Source organism: Trichosurus vulpecula, chromosome 3 (assembly GCF_011100635.1).
Source record: "Trichosurus vulpecula isolate mTriVul1 chromosome 3, mTriVul1.pri, whole genome shotgun sequence".
Lineage (NCBI taxonomy): Eukaryota > Metazoa > Chordata > Mammalia > Diprotodontia > Phalangeridae > Trichosurus > Trichosurus vulpecula.
Genome location: NC_050575.1, coordinates 407,006,069 through 407,015,855, shown reverse-complemented (window position 1 = coordinate 407,015,855; position 9,787 = coordinate 407,006,069). Strand labels below are relative to the sequence as shown.

Genomic DNA, 9,787 nt, shown 5'->3' with positions numbered 1-9,787 from the left:
TAAAAACAGGCTGGAGTCACACTGTGGTAGGCTTTAACTGAGCAGTTGGTGTTTTATCCGAGAGTCAGATGGTTTTTTGTTGCTTAGTTGTTTTTCAGTTGTGTCTGACTTTCCCCATTTGGGGTAACTCCAGGTACTGGAGTGGTTTGCTGTTTCCTTCTGTAGATCCTTTTACTGTTGAGGAAACTGAAGCAGACAGGGTTAAGTTAAGTGACTTGCCCAGGTTCACACAGTAAATGTCTGAGGCCAAATTCCAAACTCAGGGAGATGAGTCTTCCTGACTTGAGGCACAGCACTTTTTCTGCTTCACTACCTAACCGCCCAGTCAGAAAACTACTGAAGCCCTAGAGTAAAATGATGTCTGACTGGTGATTTTTGAATATCAATTTGCTAATTGTATAGAATGTATTTGAAAGGGGAAAGACTGCCTGTGTGTCTGTTTTATTCTAGACCTGTGATTTCATCCTCATAGGGAATTCACAGTGCAGAAATCACCTACATTCATTGAGATGGACAACTTCTCTGTAGGTGATTGTCTTAGGCAAACCATGATTGCAGAGGACTGAAGAAAAGCATTCTGCCCATCTCTTTCTGGAGAGGTGAGGGATTTAAAGTACAGAATGAAACTTATATTTTGGGATGTGATCAATGTGGAAATTTCTTTTGCTGAACTATATATGTGTGTGTTATCAAGGTTATATTTTTCTTGTCTTTTTTGTTCCATGAGGCAGAAGAAAATATGCTAAAAATAAAAGTAAATTTTTAAATTAAAAAAAAAATTAAGCAGTGTTTAGAGCATGTCTAGATCTCCTTAGCTGGAATATATGTTGACCAGCATTGCATAAGAGGCAGCTAAGTGGTGTAGTTGATAGAGTTGTGAGCCTGGAGTCAGGAAGACCTATCTTCCTGAGTTCAAATGTGGCATCAGACACTTAGTAGCTGTGTGATTCTGGCATGTCAGTAATGGCAAACCACTCCAGTATCTTTGTCAAGAAAATCCCAAATGAGGTCACAAGCAGTCAGATGTAACTGAAATGATGGAACAACACAATAACAAAAATATCTTTCTATGCATATATGTATGTGTATAGATTCACTCATTTATATGTAAGCTTTTTGGAAATCAGCACTGTTTCATTCTTTACCCCTGTCACCTTTATTGAGCTCAGTGCCTGGCACACAGTAGGTGCTCAATAACTATTTTTGATCATTTGGTTTAAGGGCTACCCCATGCAAGAAGGATTACAATTCTATATTTTGGCTCCAGAAGGTAGGACTAGCAGTAATTGGTAAGAAATTGCAATGAGGCAAATTTGGTTTGAATTAAGAAAATTTATCCAGTTAGACCTATCTGAAAGTAGAATTGGACTTCCTGAAGAAGCAGTTGGGCCTTTGCCCTCATTAGAGACTGGATAGGAACATTTCAAGGTATATCATGGAAGAAATTCATTTTCAAATATGACTTAGAGAAGATAGCTGACAAGGTCCTTTCTATCTCCAGTTATGTGATTCTGTGAAGTCAGTTTTGAGTCAGCCACAATTTTGGTTGGTTTTCTTTTTAAGTATGTTAATCCAGTTTTCCTCACATTCCCCCTGCACTGTCTGGCACTAGGGAGAATTCAGTTAGCTTTCTTGGAACATCTGAAAACATCCCCTATACCCTGGGCTTACTTAAGCACAGCAGCAGGTGAGAAACAAGGACAGCATCCTTGTAGCTCAGAACATGTCCAGTAACCATAGGTCACACTGTGTCCTGAGTGGGGAGTCATACCTCCTTCCCTCCCTTAGTCGTTCTATGCCCTGCTAGATAGAAGAGGGAGAAGAGCATATACAGAGGTATCAGCAAGAGAAGTTAGTAATATGTATGAGTCCTTGTTCCCATAGACAGATGGACAGAAAATGTGGCTCAAGTGATTTATTATGAAGATAATGGGAGACAGTGCTAGGCTAACATGGCAAGGGAATTGGAGATAGTGGGAGAAATGTTCATGCAATACAGTTCTAGCAACATAGACCTACATTGATGCACCACTCCAAATGTTCATATGGACTCCCATGTGCCGGACCTGTTGTAGAGACTTCTGAGCTCATACTGGATTGGTCAGCCACTGTTGAACACACCATCACACATCGCTAGTTTAAGAGGGTGTTTTAGCATCTTGTTCAGGACAGTCTTCAAGCCCCTTTTCAGTTTAGCCAGATGGTACCTTAGCTCTTGGGGAGCAGGTGGATGAGAAGTTTCATGGTAGAACCTTGTCAGTGAGTCATGGGTTGGAGGGATTAGCAGCATAGTGACCTCTGTAAAGTTATCCCATCTTCCTGGTCTTCAGCTTTGAAGGGATTTGTTTGTCCAGAGAAATCCAGAGGACATTGCCCTTTGGCCCAGAGCGTTCTCCTTTCCTCTGATTAAAAAAAAAGGGAGGGGTGGTCACTTCACCCACACCTGAAGTCCCCTGGGCCCTGATCTAAATGATTCCAGAGCCTGTTTGCCTGGTTTGTATGATCTCAAATGATGAGAGCTAATTGGGAATGGTGTTCTAACCCACTTCTTTGTGGGACCTTGGACAAGTTACTTTAACTATCTGAGTTCTTCATCTGTGAAACAAGACCTTTATTAGATGATCTCTAAAGATCTTTTATTGAAAGCAAAGACACTTGCTCAGGAGAATTGAATTAAACTCTCCCACCCCCACAATAGCAGCAAAGGAGGTAATATAGAGCAAATCTGGGTGTTTCCTCCCAGGTGGATTGATGTGGGACCTACTTAGGGACTCTTTGGGGCATGGAGAATATTTTAAAAAGTAAAAATAAAAAACCCAGCATTGACAGAGGAACTCCTGACATCCCAGGAAACCTCCTTTTTGATTGTTTTAAATTCCCTTGCCTGCTGATTATGTCTGCTTTTACTTTTTGGACTTCATTTTGCCAAGCATAGAGTGTCATTTAACTTTGCCTTGGTTTCTTTAAAAATCTATAAAATAGGAATAATAACAGCACCTGATGGGGTGCTTGTGCTTGGACCTGTTTCAACAATTCGGCCAGCAGCTACTGTGGCTATGTAAAACCAACAACAACCAGCACACAGAATGCTGCAAGCCCAGGACCTTTTGATCTGCTTTACTAAGGAAAGCAATGTTAAGGGGTTAACAATCTTTAATCCAACATACTAATATCTTTCACTTGGTTCAGGGGGAAAAGCCAGCACCCTGAACTTCAGAGCAAATACATACAAATTACAAACATACATATATAAACAGATCAAATTCAATTTGTAGTTACCAAGGAACCATCAACATCTGAGTTCAGCCAGGAGCTAGACAAAGGCTGGCCTAGAGTCACCTGCTGTGGCTCAGAGCTCCAAGAAAAGAAAGCCAACCTCTGGTTTTATATATCTTGTTCAGGGTCAAAGGTGAGTCACATATTTGACTCACCCACGTGACCTAAAATCGTCACAAAAATGCGACTTAAACCCACGTGGTCTAAAAGACTGATGTCACAAACAGGTGACTCAAACCCATGTAAACTAGACTTTCCCTTGAGGCAAGGAGGTCATCAAAGACTCCTCATTTAATCGAGGAACAAAGACCAAACTCTTCAAGGGCACTCGGTTGAATAAGTGCTAAGAGCCCATATTGATTCTCAATATAGGACACTAATTCTAACATCACATTTCTCCTCAGCTTCTGCTTGAGTGCCTGTGCGTGGACCCCAGTTCTAAAATCACATCTCTCCCTAGCTTTAAAGCATTGGCTCTAGCAGATTCTCTCCAGTTCAAGGGCAGCATGCCTCAGCAAAACACTTAGCTCTCCTCCTTATACTGTGGCCAGCTACACATATAGAATTTATTAGTTTGGACTCTGTGTACATGCTAATTGGCTGTGCACTGGGACATAACAATATTTACTACTTACTGACCTTCCTGATATGTATCCTAGACATAGTCAAATATATACTCCCTTACATTCATCTTGTCTAACAAGACATTTGATGGAATCCACCTGGATATTCCCAGCCAGCTGTGACCAATGGTTGACTTAGTGACTTTTCCCAGTCAAAAGCACACCCCCAGGTAGCCTCCCCTTGGGCTATTTCCCAGTGAACTTTGGGTAAGATACCTGTGCAGTAGATTCAAAAAGTGCATGTTCCTTTAAGAACTGACCACCCCTTAACTACTCCCTAATCCCACCCCAAAACACCTAGTTGAACCCCAAATCTCATTTAAACTTTCCCTGTATCCCTGTAAGGTTGCAGCTTCCCTAAGAACTTTTGCCTACTGTGCAGTGTAATAAATCATTGCCACCTTGGCTTAACGAATGTTTGAGATCGTGAATTCATTCCAGATGGCCCTGGCACTCTCTAGGACTCTCATCTTTGAGGGGCACTCCTCAATGACCCCATCTGGGAACTCCAGTCTTGGGGTTCCTGGACCTCATCTCCCCCAACCCTCAGCATACCCACCTTCCAAGGTGGTTGTGAGGATATAATGAGATGACTACACCACTATGTGGATGCTAGCTATATTTTTATAAAAAATCAGTTTTTAAATAAAAACGTCCAAGGGCTTCCAGGTAATGGGCCCTGAGGCTGGTGGCAGTGATGAGATCAGGGAACCATATGTTTTTAGGGGTGCTCGAGACCCCAAAATACCAACACATCAGGTTCTGCTCAAATGAATTTGACTCAAGCCTTCTCACAGCCAAAGAAAAAATTTATTAAAGGTTTTTCATACTGGGTTCACTCTTAAGAAATCTCACCATTCATGACATTCGTTCTCACAAGCAGGCCAGATTCAATCTACCGAGCTAGATTGAACTTGAACCCCTTCATAGAGGCAAGATGGAGCTGATATAGAGAGACTGTAGGAGGGATCTAGAGTGGTCCTAGGGTGAAGGGAGGGGGGGTTTAGGGAAAGTTTTGAGTATAAGGATGGGACTTGGGTTAGGTCAGACTCCAGGAACCAAGAGAATGGGATTAAGGGTGGAAAGTAGTTGAAGGCTACCTGAAAATAACAGACAATGTAGTGCTAGGCTAGTTTAAGGGTAACAAATTTGGGCATAGACATTTCGATAGGATCAAGGGTGGGAAGTAGCTGGACAATGGAAGGCTAGGCAAAGTTAAGAGTAACCTAGCCTAGAGATTTGGGCCTAGAAATAATGAAAGGCTTATGGCCTTAGGCAAATGTCTCATCAAGTGGGAAGATTCAAGAAGAGTTCAAGGGGACTCCCACAATCTAAAACCTATCATTCCCTAGTCAGACAAATGGGAATCAAATTCCTTTGGTATAAGGAGCTAAGGTCTCAGCTCCTGAAATTGCTTCCTGCTGGTAAGGGGTGTAGAGCTGTCCCTGCCTTGATGGGTCCAGTTCAAGGGCTACATAGTCTGAGCAGTCATCTGGAAGTTGATGGCTTGGAGCCTGGAGGAGACAAACCTGGCAAGGAGGTTAAGCAAACAAGGACCAAACAAGCAGTATAGGAGTATAGAGAAATGACAATTTCCCTGCAGGAAATTAAAGATGACTATTTCGTACCTAGTTCTCCTAACCATTAGTTCTGTGTACCACACTGCTTCAGGGTTCAGGAGTGTATAGTACACCCAAATTAAGTCAGGTGTATCCAAGAACAAGGCTTGACTTTTGGTGAGCCTGTGGCTAGCCAGCCACTGATGACCCTCTGCTTCCAGGATGCTTTGAACTTGGTGGGGAGTCAGAACTTCTAAGGTCTGGTCAACTAGAGCTTTAGAAGCTTCCTCAATTAGAATGTAGTAGCCATGGAATCTAATTGTTTTGAAAAATAGGAAACTGACCTGGGGTCCTAAGGACTGGATTAGGACTCCCAAGGCCTTCCTCTCCTTTCATCAACGTACAGAGTGAAAGGTTTTTCTAGATTGGGTAGAGCTAATGCTGGAGTGGTGGTTAATTCAGTTTTCAAAGTTTCAAAGCTTTAGACTGATTGGGGCCCCATTCTAGAGGGAGTGAGTCAGGGCCTTGAGTAGGATTAATGATTTCAGTCCATCCCAGGCCTTGTGCTTAATTAGATATTGACTAAGATGGGGTAACACCTTAGGATCTTGGAGGGGAACTATGGCTGGGGTGGCCGAACTAGCTTACTCAGGATTTCCCTGATCCCAAACAATTGGCTCAAATGTCTCCTACACTTCTGGAGGAACATGGGGAGGTCTGGTAAACAGAGGGAAAAGGGAGATGGGAGGCTTAACTAGAGAAAATTGGCTCCCCAATTTCACCATCAGGTCCCTTCCCAACAAGGGGGCAGGGCAAGAGGAGAGCATAAGGAAGGAGTGTTCAACAGATCTTCAAGTAGGTGGGGGAGGGGGTATGTCTGGAGACATCCCTTAATTTCTGCTTTGGTGCCTATGACCTGATGGGTCGAGGGGCAGGTAGGGCCAGCGTAATTAGTTAAAAGAAGAGAACATAGCTTTGATAAAGTGGGTAACCTTACTTTCAGCCTCAATTTTGCCCAGGGCTCAGCAAGAGAGGTAGAGAAAGTGGGAGGGCTGCCAAGCCCTAGGCTCCCAAATTATTCTGAATCTTGAGAAGACTGGAGGACAGGGTACTGGGGGTGACTCTACCACTTTTCCAACCTCAGAGACAATCCTTCAAATTTCCCTACTGGTCACATTTGCATGGTCCCAAAGAAGTCAGTTCCTGGGGCTCCTTCTAGGTGGGGCACCCTAGAGGGGCACTCCTTGGATCAGTGACCCTCCTTGTGGCATGAAAAGTGGGTTTCCTCAGTGCCCAAGTCACCAGGCTTCCTCCAAGGGGGTGCCCTGGAGAGGAGCTCCTTGGGTCTTTTCATGGCCATGGCAGCAGCCAAGAATTGAGCATGTTCTCTGTCTCTGGCTCTTTCCCTGCATTCTCGTTCCTCTGCTGCAACTAGTTCTCTGTTGTTAAAGACTCCAAAGGCTGTCTCCAGTAATTGGGCCTGATGTGTTTGGGGTCCCATTGCCAATTTATGCATTTTCCTCCTAATATCTGGGGAAGACTGATTAATGAAATACATGCTATCCCTTCTATAGAATCAGGATCCAAATTGGTATATTTCTTAAAAGCTTCTATTAGCCGGTCTTGCAAAAAGGCAGGGTTTTCTTTTTCTCCATGAGTAATTTCCCTATTTGAAAATTTATTTGCTTTTGAAATGCATTTTCTAAGCCTTGTAACAGGCAAGTTACCATATGATCCCTCTTTCCCCTAGCCTCACTCTTTTGATAATCCCATATTGAGTCACTAGTGGGAACAGCAGCTCTTCCTGGGAGGGGTATTTTACGGGGCCCTTGCTAGCCAAACAATCCCCAAATTTTTGGGCTTGTTCCCAGATCCTCCTCTTCTCCTCAGTGCTACAACAGGTAGAGAAGAGGATATGCATCACTCCAAGAAAGCTCGAATTGTAGGGACAGATCCCTAAACTCTCAGTAAAGTTAGTGGGATCTTTTGAGTATCTCCCCAGTTTTTCTTAAATTTGAGTGAGATCTGAAATGGAAAACAGAACATGGACTCTAATTCTCCTGCTAGGTGAGGCAGGCACTTCCCTCAGGGGGAAAAGCCCTGAAGGTGCTGTGGGGACTGGGGCCTGGGAGGGAGATAGGAAGTCCCACTTCTTCTGAGGAAGGGGCTGGGGAGTGCTGGCTGAACTGGATTAGACTTTAAGGCCAGGGGATCCAACTGGCAAGGGAAAAGGTTAGCTGTTACCTGAGGAGGGGAAGGGGTGAGGAGATACCCTAGGTACCCTGTGCCATGGGGGCACAGCCTGAGGCCAGAACCTGAGTAGGGGTTGCCTCAGGTGGAGGGGCTGAAGGGGGAGCTGCCTCAGTGAGATCCATGGCTGGGACCTGAGCAGGAGTTGCTGAGGAGGGAGGGGCCAAAGCCCTGGGGTCCATAAGAAGGTGGTCATCCAAAATGTCATGTTGACCCCCATTGCCCCTTTGTGGGGTAGCTCTACCTACAAGGATCTTACAATCTTTTCTGAGGCCAGGGTTCCAAGACAGCTTGAAGAAGGTCATCATGTAGGCAACTTCTATCCATTTTCCTTCTCTGCGACAGCACAACTCTAACTGCAAGAGACTATTATGTTTTAAAGTACCAAATATGGTCACATTTCATGGCCCTCTAAATGATACTGAGGCCAGTGTTGCAAAAGAACACCAGCCTTTTCTTTTTAAATTCTTTGGAGTAACTATTTTTTCCCCAATTTTGTAAAAGACAACCCAAAGGTGAACTTTTGGGGATTGAAAAGGTTTGACCCATTACAGGTGTGGGGGCTAGAAGTCCCTTCCTTCATAAAGAAGTTAGGAGTAAGCTTCTAAAGACAAAAGAAGGCTGAAGGCTACCTGGAGATAACAGACAATGTAGGGCTGGGCTAGTTTAAGGGTAACAAATTTGGGCATAGACATTTTGTAGGATCAAGGGTGAGAAGTAGCTGGACAATGGAAGGCTAGGCAAAGTTAAGAGTAACCTAGCCTAGAGATTTGGGTCTAGAAATAACGAAAGCCTTATATGGCCTCAGGCAAATGCCCCATCAAGTGGGAAGATTCAAGCAGAGTTCAAGGGGGCTCCCACAGTCTAAAAACCCCATCAGAACCATTCCCTTTATGTTCTGTGCTTTGACCTCTAATCCAATTTCCTTCTGCTTAAGTCTCTCATGTGGAAAAAAGGATTGGTCTTGCCTTGTTTGACCCAAAGGGAAGAACTATGGACGATGAGGGAAAGTTTTAAGCAGGCAATATAAGCTCAGTATAAGAAGAGACTTCCTCATAGTTATGGAAATTAGGGTGGAAATTTTTTGCTGTTCTTCTCTTTTGGAATGCTGAGGTAATCAAATACCTTTAATGAGTTTTGCCTTTCAAATGTAATGGCAAGCAAAGTAGACTTTTTGTAGTCTTTGTTTCAGAATGTTTCTCAGCACTGAGGAATCTTTAATTGAATCAGAAGTCTTTGATGACCTGCTTACATCAAGGGAAGACCTGGTTCACATGGGTTTGAGTCACATGGTTGTGATGCCCTTTGACCCTGAGACTTGTATATAAGATCAGAGGTTAGCGTTTTGTCTTTGGGGGCACACTTATTGGAAGAGTATTTGTGATGAGAATCTGGGTAGCCAAAGCAGCCCCACCCACAGCTTTGAAAATGCAGATGTTGGTGTTTCTCTGGTAAATATGTATTGTGATTTGGTTATACAGAAATGTTGATCTGTTTATATTGTCTCTGTAATTTGTTTGTATTTGCTCTGAAGTTCAGGGTGCTGCCTTTCCTCCCAAAACTAAATGAAGGTTATATGTATGTTTAATTAAATATTGTTAACTCCTTAAAGTTGGTTTCTTTTAACAAACAGATCAAAGAACCAGTGCTGGCAGCCCCTTTTGTGTGCTGGTGTTGCTGGTCTTACACGGCTGCAATAGCAGCAAGCTAAAGTTGTTACACTCACTATTAAAGCTGTGCAGAAATGGAGTGGGCTACCCATTTCAATGAGGAAGTTGCCTGATACTTGGGTTTGGGTAGCCTGCCTCCTTCCTATACTATCACTTGTAGGAAATAGATATTTCTTTCTCTTCTCAAACATGGGGGAAAGGGGATAAAAAGAAAATCCCGTAATCTCAAGGGCATTAATGTTTTTATACCATTACCTCAAAAATAAGGTACCACTCTTCTCAATTAGAACCACAATGACAGTATGCTCTGTACCTGGAACTGTTATGCCAAAGTAGGGCCAAGACCAGAGTGTCTACCAGGGCTCTAAAAAACCTTCATGTGAACAAGCCTAGAAGCAAGGCTTCTAGA

At 43.4% G+C, this 9,787-nt stretch overlaps 1 protein-coding gene across 1 annotated transcript in view; it reads right to left on the bottom strand.

Annotated features, from left to right (window-relative positions):
- The window catches only part of LOC118844120 (zinc finger protein 420-like), a 444,485-nt gene that overhangs the window by 269,665 nt on the left and 165,033 nt on the right, over window positions 1–9,787 (bottom strand). The gene's annotated exons all lie outside the window — the stretch shown is intronic.